Genomic DNA, 19,804 nt, shown 5'->3' on the forward strand with positions numbered 1-19,804 from the left:
CAGTTTAATTTAAATGATCAAAATTTGAACCCAATTGGTTCATGTATTTACTCTTAAAAGATTGTCGAATCTCAGCATTTGTTATATCCTCGGCCTACAGGATTACAATTTGTCTCTACTAGTAATTAGCCTAATTTCCCTTTCAAGTTGAAGTAACGTTGAACCCAAGTCACCTTCTTTTGCTATTATTATCCCATTATTTCTCTCAATATGTATATTTATACGATGATTACGTATGGGGATGTAGTCCTGATAAGCACATCCTATTTTGTACAATCAGTTGCCAAAAATAGAAACATTTTCAAACAAAAATCTTGGAGTAAAATGTAGGGTTTAATTATAAAATCGAAACTATATTTTCTCTTATCTAAAACAAATTATTCAGTAATGATACTTTTATCACTTATTAATTTGAACCATTTATAAAAAGAACAATATGAATTTTTTTTATCAAATAATCACATTGGACTTGATTAAATTTAAAATCAAACCTTTAAACAAAATTAAAACTCTCTAACTATTATTTTCTTCATTCACAAAACTTAAATTCAAAATCTTATTTGAAAACATGATTCCATCTTATATCCCACTAATTTTCTTAAATCCAACATGGTGGCATTGGCTCCAGCTGAACCATTTCAAGTTTTCTTAAAGTACTTCAAAAGAAAAAAGAAGATAAATATTAAAGAGGTTAAAAAAATCCAATGAACCAACCAAATTCAATCCATAAAATTGGTTAACATTTTGGATAATATATAATTTTTTCTATATATTATTTTTTATAATAAAATAATAATTAAATATTTGGCATTATTTTACGCCCGTTAATTACTCAAATGTTTTTAGTAAAATAAATTTATCAAGAAAAAAACATAAAAGTATTAATTAATTTATTTAAAATTTTATTAATAAGAAAAGCGTTTACCAACCAACCTCATTTAATAAACTTAAGACTTGATCCAAGTCTTGGTAGACATGGTTGAGATAGAAAGAAATTGAATAGTAGCCCTAGGAGTGAATAATATCAAGAAAAGCCAAGAACATGAACATGAACATGGTAATGGAGACAACTCACCGCAAAATCATATTCCAACTTAATAATTTCTCTTATATACATAATGACTTTTTTTTAGTATAGAAAGTCAAAAACTTGAATTCTTTAAGACTACGTAAGTACTAAGTAGGGAGTGGTAGCCTAGTAATCCATCCCTTACAATTATGTGAATCCATCACTCATCTTTCAACTATAAAGTGGAAAAGTAACTTAGATCATTTTCAGCCTTGAGATCAAGACCTTGTTCATTATGTCACGGGACTAGAACTTTAATCTCGCAATCCATGCGTTCTTAGGCAATTTCTTGGTCGTACACTTGATTTAGTGGAGTTGGTTTCAATCAGAAATGTATTTAAGCAGCATTTGACAAAATCTAAGTCCCAATGGTTACAATCCATTTTTTCCTCCACTTAAAGAATTGATCCATCCGTGTTGTCAGCCTTCAAAGCTTGGCCCTATAACTTAGACAGTGAACTGGCACACGTTTTACTAGGGCGTATCAAAGAGCCTCTATTGTACTTTTATACTATCTGTAATCTACGCCCAAGAAATGGGAAAATTATATCTTCAGATCAAGCTAACTCGCCTATTAATGGTGCAGGGTCCTCGTCACATTCCCACCATCAAGAAATTGATATTTCCTCAATTCTTAAGGGAGATCGTGGCAAGGAGAAGACTACTACTGCTCCACCATGTAAAACAACAGCAAAGAACACAAAGAAAAGGGTCAGATCAAATAAGGGTACTTACAATTTTGGGAGCAGCGAATGCCCTCCATTAGCGAGGCATAAATCAAACAAGGAGCCTGTTGCTACAACCATTCACTCATCCTCGGTTCCTGTTTCTCCCGAGATACCTTCAACTCTCGAAGGCTCTGTTCCACAAATAAACTCTCCCAAGCGTATTTTTGATCCTTCATTATCAGAGAACCCCTCAGAGGCAATCCCTTTTGTCTAGTCAACTGCCCTTCTTTCTCAAGCACAAGTTGCAACCTCACTAAATCAGGTAGCAACTTTCCTTGTAGCGATCTGATAGAGCCAGTGCCATCTCCCATGTCTCTTAGTTATATCTTTCAGCAACAACTAAGCTAGTTGCCTCAATAATTAAGAGAACCTTTCTCCTCCTACCTTACGTCCAATTCCTCAGAGGATCCTCTATCTCTTATGGCTTAAGTCTTCGAGATCACATCCCTCGAACACGGTCTTTGGAGTGGGGCTCTCAAAAAAGCTAGTAGGTGTTACCACAACAAGGTAGCAAATTTAGAAAAGTTTGTAAAATCTGATGCTTTGGTTGGGCTTTGCCAGAAATATCAATATTCAAGCAATTTGATCGCAAGGTTGTTTACACAGATCACAACTCTGAAGAGCAAGCATGAGTATGTCCAAACAGAAAATAATCAGTTGAAAGATGAGATCAACCACTTGAAGGATGAAAAATCGGTCTTATAGGAGAAGTTCAAAGACCAAAACGAAAGTCACAATGCGGAGCTGGACAGGCTACGCCAATCCTATGACGAAACCTTTAGAAAGTAACGAGAGGATACTTAAAAGAATCTCATTGAGGCGCTGCCAGAATGGAGATCAAATCTGATTCTACACGCCCAAGTGGCCTCTGGTCCTATTGAGCTTAGCAAGGTAGACTTTGATCACCTAAAGGACATCTCTACGGAGTCACTTAACTTTGACGTTTACCATCTTGAGGGCGAGGAGTGGTATGCCTTTCAAAGAGAGTGGAAATAATTAGTTGTCTTTTCCATTTCCACTACGCTAGGAGCTGAAGATAACGAAGCGAGCTTAGTAGATATAGAGAAAAATTCTAAAGGTCATCCTCAAACATATAAGGTTCCTAATGAGCCCACTGATTAGTCCGCCAAATAAGGAAATTAAAAATTTCTTTTTGTTTTGCCTTGTATTTCCTTTTTACATCACTTCTATAATAATTTCCCAAATCTTTTACTACTGAAGTTATTATTTTTGTTTGTCCATTTTCCTTCTTATCACAATATTACTAACATAACAGAGTATTCTTCACGCTTATTAATGTATTAAGATACCTGAAGAATCTTTACCAGGCTCGGTGTATTATGCCTATAGGGCTTCTTCAACTTCATAATCTGAGAACTGGCTGAATCGGGCTCTGATACCAAACTTGTAACGCCCTTAAACCGATTCGACTAACTAGATCCAAATTTTGGGTATTACCACACGAATGTATACACTAGCTTAATCTACTTATACAAATTACAAATAATTACATGTTTCAAACTAAAATACATAAGTACATAAAGTAAATATAGATACAACACGAGGTAATTAAACTAAAATTATACCCAAATTGAAGCCTTAATTTATAACAAATACCCTGAGTGAATTTCTAAGGAGTATCTTGGTTCTTAAACATACCACCAAACTTGCTCTATATGTATAACAGTCTGGTACGCCACTTATTAGGCGTAGCACTGGCATCATTCCTCCTGGCTCGAACTCATATCAATTCGCCTGTAACAAAACACACACTCATATAAGTTCGTAAGAACTTAGTGAGGAAAACATCATTTACCTGTATCATTTTTGCATGTCTCAATTGATGACTTAATTAGGTGATCATATCGTTCTAAACCTTCAACTTGGTCATTGGCGAATACTTCATCTATTTTTATTCTCATTTACACGTCAGATACCATACCTTGCTCAGAACTCATTTCTTACACATCAACATCTTTGGACGTCACTTGCCTCTTTCAAGAGTCTTTACCCATTTCCTTTATAGAGGTTCATTCGTCTGAGCCACCCTTACCCTTGTATACATTACCTTAGGTCGTCGCTCCACAATCTATGTTTGATCACCTATGCATAGCATGTACATTCCTTCTAATATGCAATGAGAAAGATCCTTATTCAGAATACGCTTTTTTTACGTTTACCCCGCCACTTCTTCTATATCTTATCACCTCATTATTCACAATTAAATCATTGTATTGTATAACACTTTATTGTATCCCATAGAAACATTGTGACTTACTAATCTTTCTAATCACACTTACAAGCCATGCTAAACGCACTAGACAGTTTAATACAAAGTCCGCCAAGAATCATTCTTTTATGTTATGCTATTGTGAGCCTTACTAGGATACATCACAATGGCACTACTTTTAGACTTCACCATATATGTCTTTCGTGCAGGTTTTCATCACAAAGGCTGTCACGTTAGAATTTTCTACACAAGCTATTGATTCATTGTTCGCCGCAATGGTGGTTTTTAAGAGTGCATTACGAGGGTACTTTTTACGGATTTTGCCACAAATACATTCCTTTCACATTTCGCCACAAAGGTTTTCTTTCCTAATACGCCACAAAGGTTATCATTGCAAGGTTCGTCAAAGAGGTTATCCTTTCATGATTCGCCACAAAGGCGTTTCTTTCATATTGTGCCACATATGTGTTCATTTCATATTACGCCACATAGGCATTTCTTTCCTAATGTGTTTACAATATGGATTTGCCTAAAGTCATGTTATGTGAGGTTTTCCCATTATCATACTGGGACACACAAGGAACCCCATTAGGTAATCACCATCCTTTAGTTCCTTTTGGAAGGTGCCATGGCCATGGGCTTTTCCTCTCAAAGATCGTGTTTAAAGTCCCGATGGACCTCTTTAGACTCTACCGCAGTAAACATACATAGATTTACTTTACAAACTCTTCATATACTGACATTGCTTAAGACTCAACACTTAGTCACTAATCATACACTTCATCACATGCATTTCAAGTGTTCCATACAACTAAACTCAAGCTTCACATACTTGTCAATCTCATACGAACTATACATGTAACCTCGGTAAACATTCGAACTATGCATTTCTGGTTTCTATTTCATAGTTCAATCAACTACTATAGAAGTATATTGTATGGATAGTATACATGCAATAGTCTGTACAAAGACTCACCTGACATCCACAATTAGTAGCTTGAACTCCAGATCCAACAAGAAATTGTAGCTACCACTATTTAAGAAACGGAATAGTACCATTAAAACTCATTTTTTAGCCTTTTTTCTATCAACACAAACCCAGATAATCCCTCATATAGAGCCTTACTTCCTCATCTTACTATTCAGACCCTTACGGCCCTAATTTTTCATAGCATAACATGAAAAACCATAAAACTTACCTTGACATGAAGTAACTACTAACAGAGACCTAGATCTACAACTCTAGCTTTAAGGAGAAAGAAACACTGTAAGTTCTTTAAGATTTAGGTAACAATACTTCTTGAGGAAGTAAGAAGAAAAACTCTCTTTTCCAATATAAGAATATTGTATAAAAATATTGTTCCATCCCTAGAGAAAATTGTCTACACCTCTCGCGGACCTCGTCCCCTCGAACTCTTTCGACTTGGGAACATCTATTTTGTGTTTCTTCGATCCAAAAGTCAACATCCCATTACCCAGAGTAATTTTACAGATAGTGAGCTCCTCTTTGAGCTCTAATACATGTTCCTTCAAAACCGTTACCATGGCTTCAAGAGCATCATTCTTGTCTATCAACTTCTCGGTCTGATCATCTATGGCAGCATTGAGGATCTCTCTTATCACATCTCGACTGAAACTGAAAGCCTTGGACACATAGTCCCTAAACTGCATTCACATCAAGTCTAACTCATCGATGCATCCCTTAAGTACCTTGAGTGTTTCCTTCACACCACTCATGGATTCCTCAATATTGATCACACGACCTTCCAGAGCAAACAACATATCATTCGATCTTCTATTTTACCTAGACCTCCCACAAGTCTCCATCAGGATATTCTGTTCGTCTCTTCCTTTCTTCATTTGAACTAGTACCTTTGAATACTAGTTTTGATACCAATTATCACGAGGCTAGAAATTTAATCTTGCAATCTGTGCAGCCTTAGGCAATTTTTCGTTTCAAATCTTCTTAAGTCAACCTAACTCTAGCAAAGTAAGAATTCTCGATAAAAATTCTCCAAGGCTCCAAAATTAAAACAGAAGTAAATTAAAATGAAATAGCAACGAAAGAACAGAAAATGTGACAAGAAAGTAAAACATGATAAATGTTTGAGTAAATGCTCTCAAAGTATTTTTTTACTCTAAAAAGAATACAAATAATGGAATGGTATGGGATAGGATAGGATGATAACAATTGAGGGAAAAGACATCTATTTATAGTTGAGCTCCCCTAAAACCAACGGTACATATTGAGTTACATCAACAGTCGAGATTAAAGTCTATCTACAATCCTTTAATATTACAAAATCAAATATTATCAAATTACATATCTTCTAAAATTACTTTCCATATTTACCAAGTAGTTCTAACTTTCCATAAGTGCTTCGTTGGGCCACCAAGGCTTCAAATAGAAGGGCTTCGTCACTTGTTCTTCGAATCGAGCCAGTTTAAGTGGGTCGAATGAACCCCATTTAATATAATATATATACAATAATTAATAAGTGGTTACAACAACGGTGAAGGGAAACTATTAATCGGGTTGTTTCTAATGTAATATGTTAGAACTTAATTCTCGTGAATCACATGATTTTAGGCAGAAATTTGCTGTAAGTCAATCTAACTCTCGAAAGATGAGAATTTTCAATAGAAATTCTCTAAGGCAACAAAATAAAGTGAAAGCAAACTCTCAAATGAAGAAGCAAAAAGCAATCAGAAAAGTCATAAGAAAACTAAGCACACTGAGTATTCGAGTAAATTCTCTCAAATATGTTATATTACTCAAGAATGGGATGAATACAAATGAGAGAAAGGCTTCTATTTATGGTTGAGCTCCTCCAAATCTAACAGTATAGTTTAAATTACATCAATGATTGAGATCAAAGTCTATCTACAAATTGAGATTCTTAAGGGATTTTCCAAGATCCTCTAATATTACAAAATCTTCTAAGATTACAAAATCTCCTAAGGTTACAAAATATTCACCTGGGTAAAATATAAGTTATTTCCAAATTCACTATGCTAAGTTGATGGGTCTTCTCCACATGTTTTACGTTCCGTGTACATTCGTCATGAGTTTTGATCCGCGGCCCGTAACACCAGTATTTCCTAATAATTAATATTTGATTATAAATTTATTTTCTTTTAACAAAGTTCTTTCTTTATCCCCAAACCTTTTTTATGTTATATAATTTGTCTCTTGAGAAAATTTAGACATTTACACCTACCAAAAAGGAAAATGGTAGTTCTTTTTTTCCCCTTGTATAAAGAAATTATAGATACAATTAATCTTTGCTTGTTCTTCATTTTAACTCAAAATTTGGCTACCCCATTTCATATCTAATGAAAAGACAAGTTTTTTCCTATCCAACCTTCTTTTTTTTTAGAAAAGAATAGTAACCATTGCGGAAAAGCCGATCAAATTTGTTTAGTTTTATCTCACTTACTATGGAATCAAATAGCATAGGTTGTATGACATTGTTAGATGTAGTCGGTGATGATGAGATCAATCATCATAATCAATTGACTTCATTTTTGAAGCCTAATAGCAACAATGGAAACAACAATAGCAACAATAGTACTATGTCAGTAGTGCTTCATCCAAGCACTACTAGTGTTCATGAACTCCTTGAATGTCTTGTTTGTACCAATTCTATGCACACTCTAATCCAGCAGGTGTCCAGATTCTTTGGAGGGTTTTCCTTTCCTTTTTGGAGAAAAATTACTTCTTTTTCGGTGTTTGAATAGTTTACTCTTTTTCTTTGTTTTTTTAACAGTCACATTTTGGCTTTGTGTGATTTCTTGAGGTTTAATCTCATGTGTTGGATATGTGTTTTTTGGAAGTTAAAATTAGTACTCTGATCGTACAAACTTGTTAGCTTGGATACTATTCTATGTTGAATTTGTTTAATAGATTTTTTTATGTGAGGATTCTATTAGAGATGCTAAACATGACAATGACAACAACTTTTAGGAATCTAATTTTTGAAATTTCTATAGTTCTATTTTGATGGTTGGAGTTCCAAGTTTGTTGTTTCTTGTTGTTTTAGGGGATTAAAGACTAAAGGTTGATAAAGTTGTGGTTTCAAGAGGATGAATTCTTTGTTATTTTTTTTCTCATCGGCCTTTTCTATGACTTGCTTACTACCTCAGTTTTAATTGACCAAAGAAGTAGACAAAAATTCTTTGAATATAATGCTTAAATTTAATAGCTTTTCTATGAGTAGTATCAAGAAGGAGCAAATGCAAGAGGACGATAGACCAGTCAAATTGTATTGTGATTAATCAACATTGTAGTTTTTTGTTTCCTCTCTTGCCCCATATTCATAAACATGCCTTTTCAGATCCAACGCAGAGAATTATAGATTGTAAACCAAAGTTATCATCATTTTCTCTCTTTCTAAAAAGGTAAGAAGGTTGAATTACAAAGGAAACTAAACATTACCCGGTTAGGAAACTATAAGAATCCATGTCTATCCCATGGGAGTTTACTAGGATGTTTTATGTAAAGGTACAATTTTCAGTGGTACCGGAGAATACAATTTTGGAACCCTATTTTCGTAAACCGAGTTCAAAAATATAAAATATAAATATTTATGGAGTTAATATAAAAATATATTGAAGAATGTTCAAGTAATTTAGCCGATAAAATAGTTAACTAAGGTTCAATGGCTAAATTATAAAAGTCCAATTGCTATTCAATTTTAAGAAAATACTTGAGGACCTAGATATCAATTAACTAGAGGGCCAAAATAGTTATTAAATCATTTTTAATTAAAGGATAGTCGATGATGATAACATTTTCTATTAAGTATAATTAATAGTTAGGTTATGTTAATAAAATCATTATTAGGTTAATTAAACTAGATTAATTAACAATTAATTAATTAAGGTATAAATATGAAATGTTAGTGGAATTTCATCATCTTCTTCATTATTCCGTTGTCCACTATAGATGAAAACCTAAGAAAAAGCTTTCAACTCCTTTAGCATTCAGCCATAAAATTGAATTGAAAACGGATAAAAATTGAGCTTGTAGAGGAAAAGGTAAAATTGCAGAATAGGTGACTGCCTCCAAATGTGTGAATGTTTGACTGAAAAATACTACACCAAAAATATCTAAAATAAAGAAGTGGTGTTCGCAAGTATATGGGTCAAATTGTAATATAGTAAAGTGTACAACGAAACACTGAGAAATATTCTAAGGACTGTACCCATGGGAGGATGAATTAAATGTATTGGAAACACTTTTACAATAACAGGTCTAAATAGTAATAATTAAATACTATATTACAACAACCAATAAACCTAGATAATATCATAAACTAAAATAAATAACTAAAAATAAAACACAAACAACTAAATCAATTAAACCAATCAAGAAGATTAAGTTGTTTCAGTGGTTGTAATTAACTTCGAATTTAGGTTTTAAGGTGAATTAGCTAACAACTAACCAATTATTACCTCATGGCCTCTATTGATTAATTAATTAGCGAATACTCACTTATCTCCCAACATCACTTTCTCAACCAGGATAAATTACGATTTACTCGAAAAATTTCTCTCCCGACCTCATTTATCCTTGATTACTTTCTCGGGTTGTCAAGCCTAGGGTTTAAAAACGCATAATTTATACCAACTAATTCTATAAGAAACCCTAACTGCTCCGTTAATCACTCCCACATCCACTCATTGATCTTCTCTAAGGGAAGTAGCTACTTATGATATTATTCATAATCTCAATCTCAATTGAAATAAACATGTAAATAAACATAATTAAATCGAAAAAGAAAAGAGATAAAGAAATAATCCTGTGGATGTCGGGTGAGTGTAGAATAGTAAATCTCTTAATTGGGAAAACGATATTGTTTCTTGCAAAGGAAAATAAATTGAAATACTTCGATATTATAAAAGAGATATTGGATCAAAACTAATTCCAAGACAAAAGAACAAAAGAGTTTAGAAAATAAAAGAGAAAACTAAACTAAAATAAATCCTAAACTACTAGGTTTTTTAGAAGTGTCCAAGACAACTTGGTTACATCAAACACTTACGGTTTTATTTATAGAAGTGTTAACAGCATAAATTAGGTCTTCATCATGTCCTAAGTCTTTGTATAAGTTTGTTTGTGTAGACGAAATTAACCTTGAAGGACTTGGGCTCCATGTTAAGCCTATGTCGCACCATAGACATTGCATGGTGTGACACGACACCAATTTCTTAGGATTCTAGGTATGTTTCATGCTTTAGCGGCTCAAGAAGCATGTGCAACACTCATCCCTTGATCCTATGTCTATTGGGCATGAAATTCAACATCCTGTATACTTAAATTAATAGATTACATCTATCTAAGGCCCGTGTAGGCCTAATAGGTCACTAACACTCAAAAATGTATTAAAAACACTTATTTTATTAATATTTACTAACTAACTACTAAGTATAAAAAATTTAATAATTAATATTAAAATGGCTAGAAAAAACTCTTTAAATGCCGAAATGCATCTAAAGTACAACTACAATTAGCGGCAGGTCAATAGGCTTTGAGAAATCTACTCGTTTGTGTTTTGAAAGGTAAGTTCTTGTATATCTTACTACCCTTCCTTGTTTGATAGTTTTGCTTGTGTTTCAATTTCATTTTTTACCTATGCTTGAACTTAAGTTAAGATTTAGGTGGAAATTTGCATACTTGGCTAGAAAATGTAATTGAAATTTGAAATGATTTAAGATAAGTGTTTGATGTTATGCCTCTTAACTATAACTAAAAAAATGACAAAAGATCTTAAAATGTATCATTAAATGTATGTGTGATTCATGTTCAGATTCAATCGATGAAATTCAAAAATTGATGTATGACATTTACAGATTATGTATATGTAAATATGAATTATTAATGCCCATATGAACTTAGTAAAAGGATAGGATACAGTTGGCATGTCGATAGGGTCATATGCACACTTATGTATGAGATAGTTGACGATGTGGAGATTATGATATGCTAATTCGAGATTCAACATTTGTTGCAGATCATCAAGTATTCACTATTTCTACGGAGATCTTTGTGTGGTGGAGGAATTTATTTGAATACATATATATTTGGTGTCTATGGGCTTTTCACTACTGTGCCTTGGTGTGGGTAGTTTACCCGCGTGCCCGAGTCTATTTTATAATGAGTCCATTAGGAAAACATTGAAATTGAATATTGAAATCAGAAAATAAAACGAATCAAATTTGGTAAGCAATTATGATATGTGATTTAAATTGAAATGATATGAACTTGTGTATTGATGATTGTATATGACATGGTGATGATCTTATATGAATTGGTATGAATTGGTGATGCTTTGGACATGTTATAATGCCTAACACATATTGATACCTATGTTTATTATGAAAACTTATTTGTGACATTATGTGTCATGTTCCAGCCAAATGTATGCCTAACCTTTCGGTAGTAACATGCTCACCTATAAGCAAGGTAAGTGTTGTAATATCCATTTGAGCTTACTAAGCATTAAATGCTTTCCTATTTTTGTTTTCCTTACATGTAGATCTCTATATTATGGAACTCAAAAATTCGAATCATTGCGGATATCACACTATCATCAATATGGTAGAAGTATGTTTATTTTGGTACCTAATATTATGGCATGTATGTAGGGTCTTTTATTAAGTAAATGGCCATCCTTAAATATGAATACCAATATTGTAATTGTTGCTAAGGTTAAGTTTGTATGTTAAACTTGATATATGGCCTACTTTATGTCTAATTTAGTCATGTTACTGTCATTTGAATTATTGATTACATAGTCTACATAAGCCATATGTGTTATACATGAAAATGTGGTAACTTGTGTGTTAAGGTTGGTACATGGCTTGGATATGTTTAGATTTTGATCATGAGTTTCATGCCATTTAAATGTTTGGTTTCAACAGTTTATATGCTTTATTTGGTACAGATTGGTATAAAATGATGTATTATTGAATTGAAAGAAACATAATATGTGTATAAATGTTTTTGATAGGAAGCATGAAATGTGTACCAAAGTGATTTTTGGCAAAATAGGAGTAACGCCATGACGACAAGTCATTACCTTATCTCTCCAAACTGTCACGGGCCTCAATGCCCCAAATCACAGCATAGAGGGTGAGTACTCATAAATCCAATGGCATGCCAACTATATCTAATGATCTTAAGAGGTCACAACGCTAAAGTATCCAAAATTATACACATATTTACTTACCTTTTTTGCACAATTTCACTACTCTTTTACATCATACACTCACAACAATGTCACTACCACATAGCATGCTTACCATGCTCTTTAATGTTGCACTTACAAGTGCTAACATATAGCTCAATGATCTATTACCACAACAATTCACATATACATGCATTAAACAGTAGTTCCATGTTACACATTAGCATAATCACATGACCACAATTTTGTAAAATACACAAAAAGAGTAAGAAAGCTTACACCCAGAACTTAGGATAGGTTTTAGACTACTCCTAAGCATTCATTTAACACTATGAATCATGTCTACAAGCAACGATTCCAAAACACTCATCGATCACATTTCCACTCAATAATTGCAAGCTCAAACTAGCTTTTTCTTACCTTTTGCCTTGCTCATAGAGGGTTCCAACGATTCTAAAACTTCACATATTAACCATACAAGACAGTCAAGCAATTAACAACCAATAACACACCTCAAATCAAACAAAAATGCAGGTGTAATAGTAGCTCCTCTTTGAACTAAAAGTTTTGACTAGATTAGTCAAAACTCAAATATCTTAATCCAAACTTATTCTTATCACATAAAATCAATTCTAAACATCCCATTACTCATCTAAGAACAATTTTCAACCTTCAAAACACCCTAAACTCCTCAAGCTTATGGTTCCAAAAATTTCGGCACCCATGGCTATTTTTAATGGAAATTCAACATAACCTTCAAATATTGTAACAAAAGTTTAAAACAATTTTAAAAACCTTCTAATCGCATCAAAGCAAGTTTAAAAACACTTAGAAACAATAATTTCATTTAGAATTCCAAATTTCGCCATTAATAACCCCAATTTCAACTACCATACAAAATCCTTGGCTTGACGAATTAAAACTTGATTTAAATGGCTAGAATTCATTAAAAGCTATTAGAAATACAAAACCTTGATTGAGGAGAAAAATGAAAGGTTGATGAAATCCAAGAAAACCCTAAATATGAATAACAATGACTTCAATGGTGTACTTGATATTTCTCTTTGACTTAAGAAAAGATTTGGTGTTTGGAAGATGGTAAAAATCAAATGGATTAGAGTTTTAAGAATCAAAATCACTGAATTGGATTTTGGAGATTTCAATTGACGACAGGAAGGGGAATGGAGTATTTCTATTCCTTTTTTTCACGTCAATAGTAGGGTGAAAGGGGGGAAAATGGGCTGATTTTTAAAACTTGGTATAATTGTTTTTAAGCTACTCTTAAATTAAACGTTTTTACAAAATAATCTACTTTTTAAAATTTAAAGCCTTTTTCACACTATTTCCATAAATTGGATTAATTTTCAAAAGACATAGAACGAAGATATTTTCAGGTTGCATATTTTGAATTCTTGAACCTAATTTTCATGCCATAATTCTAAAACTACCCTTGAGATTTCTAGACCCAATTTTGGGATGTGACAAGCAAAGAAAGAAAGAGAACATCCTAGGATTTCAAAATTCTGGCTACAAATTGGTCTGTTCAATTTAGTCATTTTCTTATAATTTTTATGTTTTTAAGGTCCTAGGAGCTTGATTTAGCTAACCTGTGTACCAGTTTGCAAAATTGTTAAAGTTTTTAAAAGTTACCATTGATGAGTTCTTAATGAAATTTGTGTTAAATGGTTAGATTTTAAGCTTAGAAATGAAAACAAAAAGGCTAATTTGTAAAGTGAAGATTTTTAATTTTGAATATAGTGACTAAAGTGTAAATATTTTTAAAATTGGCATGAAATTTCTATAATTATAGATGTTAGAGGGCTGTGGAAGGATGAAATTAAGATCGATTTTGAAACCAAAGCTCAAATTTGAAAGTTTTCCTAATTTTGATTTTAGAGACTAAATTGAACAAAATGAAAAACTTTAAGGGCATTTGAATAATGAAATTAAGTTGATAAATGCTTATAATATGATGAAATAAGAAGGCTGCAATTAATAAATTGAATTGAATTATTGAATATATTGGAAATTGAACTAAATCGAAGACAATCGGGGAAATGAAAAATTTTGTTGATTAGTCCTTAAAGAGTTGTTTGTTGATGTTTTGGCTAGGTAAGTTCATATGGTATGATTATACATAAATTGCTATATATATATATATATATTTAAGTTACAAAAGTGTGTATGTTTAATAGTAATTTAAATTGTTTGCAATTTGGTACAAAAGATGAGACATAGACTAAATCATAAAGAAAATGATAAATTAACTGATAAATTGAATATGATGAATTGTAATATGAAATATTAATGAATTAATAGTTGATGATGATTGATCAAATCATAATGGTATGGATTTGACTGATTATCGAGATAGAGTATTAAATTGAATAGAATTGAAAATAGTGTGATTTGATGAAATTATGGAATTGACCTTGAATTAGTTTGAATTAGGATATGCTATGTGATAAATTGATGATTTGATATATGAATTGAATTGTTTAAATGCAAATTGAATAATATGATGATTGAATAAAAGGTTACCCTATTAAATGTTCGGGTAGAGTCAAATATAGTTAGCATGTCATAGGATAGGTCGAGTACGAGTTACTTCAACTACAAGTCGATGAGTGCTAGGCACATTTATACTTCGATTATACTGATGAGGCACTGGGTTCTAAACACATTGGTGAGTGTTGGGCACAAACTATTTACTTCGGCATTATCCGGTGAGGCATTAGGTTCTAAACTAGTGTGATTGGTTGAATTCATGTATCTGTATAGGTCTAAATAAAGTTAATAGGGATATAAAATTTAAATTGGATAAATGATATTTGAATTGAGTTAAAAATGAGCCCCGAAGGCTAATTGAATACAAAGGATGTTTATAGACTCAAAAATTGTTGAAATAAGAATATGGATTTAAGTATATATGTATATAAAATGATATGGATGTGATATTGAATTGATTTAGTGTTGATTGATTAAATAAATGACTTTGAAATGTTGATAATAAATGAATAGGAATATTATATGTTTGACTTACTATATGATCTAATATATGCTTAACTCACCTTTTTTATATGTGGTAGTCATGTTTAGGCAAACCTGACAAGGTAGTAGCTTATCGTATTAGATTGTAAATTGAGGTAAGTTGTTTCTTAAATACTTGTGAACTTTCTAAGCATTTGATATGTTTACCCCGTTGTTTCCCTTTCTTTGTAGATCGCCAACTTGTGGAACGTGTCTAGCGGATCGTCGAGGAGGTCACACTATCCTGTTATTGATTCGATAGTCTTTCTATCATTTAAAGCTCATTTTTTGGCATGTACATAGGTTTTATATTATGTGATATCTTGTGAATGGATGGTTTTGGTCTAAACTTCGGTTAATATTGATTTAGGATGATAATGTCCACATATGCACAATTGTATGACTTTGCTATATGATAAGTCTTATATGTGAATCATTATGAATGGTTCATTTGATTATGTAAATGATATTTTTTGAACATGGAAATGACATAATGAATGATTATTTAAATGGATTGAAGACATGGGAGATTAGCTTGTATTTTAGCAAGTGGTTTGATGTGTTTTAGTGCTAGATTAAGGCATATTGAGTTGATTGAATTTAGTATTGAGTAATTAATGTTACGTATGCATTTTGGCATGATTTTATACAGGGAAATGTTGTGTAAATATGCACCAAAAGTGTATTTGAATTGGTTGGCTTGAAATAGGTACCAAATGGCCTAACTTTACCAACAAAAAAAGTCCTCGTCTCGACGACCACATTTCCTCGTCGCAACGCCGGCTAAACAGTATGTTACGTCATGAAATTGGGTGGCTTGATGTCGTGACGTCACAAAATATTTGGTGACATCACGATCTGGAGGAGGTGACTTCGTGACGTCGGCCCTAAATTCTCAAAAACTTTACAATTTAGTCCTTATTAATGCTCGGGTCTACAAAAGAGCTTTTGTAAGCTCAATTAAGGCTCAAATTTAATTGTGTATCTTAATATATAGGTATTTATTATATGATTGAATATTTGAATGACTTTTTATGGTATACTTGATCATAAATTTTAAAAATATTACAAAAAGGTCCTTATTTGATCTCGGGTTGACTCTAACGCATTTGTGTACTCGTATAAGACCCGAAAAGAATGTTCATGGTATTCAATGTTGTATTATTGATTGATTGCATGATTGATGAAGTGAAATAATGTTTTTACTATGAATTAGTTAGTATTTACTCTGACAACGAATGTGGCTCTCTGTTGTTCGGACCCGACGATCTAGTCGAGTAAGGGGTGTTACACAAAACATGAGCAAGCAATGATCGAGTTGGTCGAACAAAGCCTCGAAGAACCAGTAGAGTTATGTCGAAGGATATAGGAGGAACGTATATTCATATGAAGTCCTTATGATTCATATAAGTATGCAACCGGGAGAGAGCTACAACTGAGGATTGTCTAATAACTATCTAACTTATGATCCACAACCTCAGTATTGCTATCAGGATTGGGGTATGGATCCTAAAAAATATAAGGACTTGTCATTAGATGATCATATGACTACATTTGAGGATGATCTATCTGAGTGTAGGATGATGATGTCGTCCATGAAAAGCCATATGACTTCCTAGCTAAATCAGTTGTCCTCCTTGGAAAGCATGATGAATCAGATGATCGAATTTTTCTAAAAATACTCCAACAGAAAAGGTCGTGCATGATGTTCCCTACTCTTACAATAAAGGTCATTATACAATTGATGACTATGTTGAGTTAAATGGAGAAGTTTAATAAGAGCTTGGAATTGGAGATTACAATGATGATTTGAATAAGGAAGAAAGAGTCTCTAATCCAATTAATGTAATAGTATATGTAGGAGTAGGAGTAAAAGTAGGAGTAACGACTAACACTGAGCTTAAATTGGATCTAAATGAAGGTGTAATAAAGCCTGTACACTTTCTGGTCATAGTTAGAGAGATGCCAACTGAAGAAGTCGATGAGTTTGTTCTATTCTCGTTTGAAAGTGGAGGCAAAGCTTGAGCAACCAAAGCCTCACGCAACATTAGGGTGAGGATGCACGATGTAATAATACCCCAGAACATAATATGAGGTTGGCTCAGATTTGACGTCAATTGGCTCGTAATGTGGATGTCGTGTTGGTCAAAGATAAGGTGGTGCTAATGGATTCAATCGAGGAGGCTGGTTTGCATTTATCAACGGAAGAACAAGCACCAAATCAAAGTGTCGAGTACTAGCTGCAAGTTTTTTTATGGTGGTGATATGAATCATCTCAGTATTTTAAAAAGGACTTTTATGATTTTCTTTACTTTCTGCTTTTTACTTTTTCTTATTTGTTTATTTTATTTTTAATATTAATCCTAGTTGTTTTTATTTGTTTTTCACAATAGGTGTTGATATAGTGGGTGACAGAAACAAAAAAAATTGAAGAAGCCATAAATTGGACTCAATGTCGCGACATGTAAGCATAAAAGTTTCAAATTTGCAACCCGATGCTACGACATTCAAGCCAGAATGCTTCGTCGCAACAAGCTACCTCAATGTCGTGACTACATTTAATGGTTTCATGACAATTACTGAAGTGTCATGTTTTTTTCCCAAAACTCATTATTTCGGCGTTCTTTTATCCATTGTCAACACCTCTTCTTCTATTTTTGTTATTTTACTTTTATAGTATTATGTTCCATGTTATGTGGTCTTAGTGTTTTGTTTTCTGTTAGGTACTTCTCTATCTACTTGGAGCACATAAGATCCCGATGTCGGTACGACAATAAGGATTCACCTTTATCAGGGAAACTTTCTTGTTTGCACTTTAATTTTTTTACATTGAGGACAATGTAGGTTCTAATTGTGAAGGGAGTACATGGATTTTAGTTTATATTTTATTTATCATATTTGTTATTTATTTATGTTATATACCGAAAAAAATTCTTTTTTTTGTTTGAATTGCATGATGCTTGGATGACATTAAATCTGAGAATATTTGTTGAGAATAATAAGTTATGTGTTGATTTTTGTCAAGCATACATTTTTTTTATTGATTGGAGATAATTTGTTTAGTTTTAAGGTAGTTTAATTAGTTTACTTAGTTAAATTGGATAATAGACTAAAGGTAATTATGTAAAAGTGTTTGATTTTGTTTCATAGGATAAATAAGTAATATAGATATTTGTAGATAAATGATGTTAGAATCAATAATTATTTATTAGTGTAATTAAAAGCATGAAAGAAATTGTGTGTGGTGAAATTCTTAGGATGAACTAAGTCATTGTTTGAATATTCGGTGCTTAAATGACACTACCCTTATGCTATGTACCCCTAATTTTTGTATTTTATTACACCGCTTCTGTGACATCATTCACGTTTTATCTCGACCACCGAATGGATTGCTTTATAACGGGGTAACTTTAGTGAAGATTTACGAACGAAATGAAGCAAAATAGTCATGCGAGGAGCCATGGAGTTAACCAACAACCTATTCGAAAAATGCAGCCACCAATGCTGCTCAATAGGATTTCATACTGACGATAGTTGAGCTTGTTCGAGCCATTACCAATGGCTACAGCCACTAAGCCAACCGGTTAATAGGTTTCTCTTCACTCTGTCATCTAGAAGAGCTTCGATCTTTTCTATGACATCTCAGGTGAGCTTGGTTTACTCTTAGATAGTATCTTTCATTTGCAGCATCAATCATTCATCAATGAGTTTCAATACTGTGGTCGGCAGTGACAACCAAGATAGTTCTTTTAAATTTAACATCGGTTTAATTATTTCCATGTCTCCATTTCCACTTTCGTTTTTCCCTCAACTTGCTCCAGTTCCTCTTTTCCTGTTACTTATCCTCACCTTGGCTCTAAATTGTATGATTTTACTATATGTTCATTAATATTCCTTGAAATTTTTGGTCCATTTCTTTATGTGATTAGTCGTTATTCAATTTGGTCAATGGTGTTCTCAATGAGTATAACTAATCTATAAATATTTTGAATTTGGTTCATGAATTAAAAAATAAAATTCATTACCATATCCTTTTTTTCCAAACAAATTCCAGTAAATTCTAATATTTTAGAAGTGTAATTCTCTTAGGTTTGGAATCATAAAAGTTAAAATTTAAATTTAGATGTCCTCTGTTATAAGAATTATGAAAATAATATGTATATAGTATGCATAATCTGCTTCTTAAAAGATGACAGTCAATAAATTTATAATTTTATGCTCTCATTTTCAATATTTTCTACATATAGTACTAATCAAATACAAATTGGATGGTTGGTAGGTTGCTATGAGGTAGATATTTTAGTCAATGTACTTATGTTCATACCATTCATTAATACAATATAACCTTTTTTTGATAAACTTTGAAATTTTAAAAAGACTTAAATTTTTTCGATAAATTTGGAGTGATTACTTAATTTTACTTTTTACATGAAAGGTAAGTAATTTAACCAATAGAATTAAGATTATATGTATATTTTATTAGCTTCTATAATAAAATAACCTGGGTTAATTATATGATTTAATCATTACGGAGACCCCAATGATGGGCGAAGAG

This window comes from Gossypium hirsutum, chromosome D08, assembly GCF_007990345.1.
Source record: "Gossypium hirsutum isolate 1008001.06 chromosome D08, Gossypium_hirsutum_v2.1, whole genome shotgun sequence".
NCBI lineage: Eukaryota > Viridiplantae > Streptophyta > Magnoliopsida > Malvales > Malvaceae > Gossypium > Gossypium hirsutum.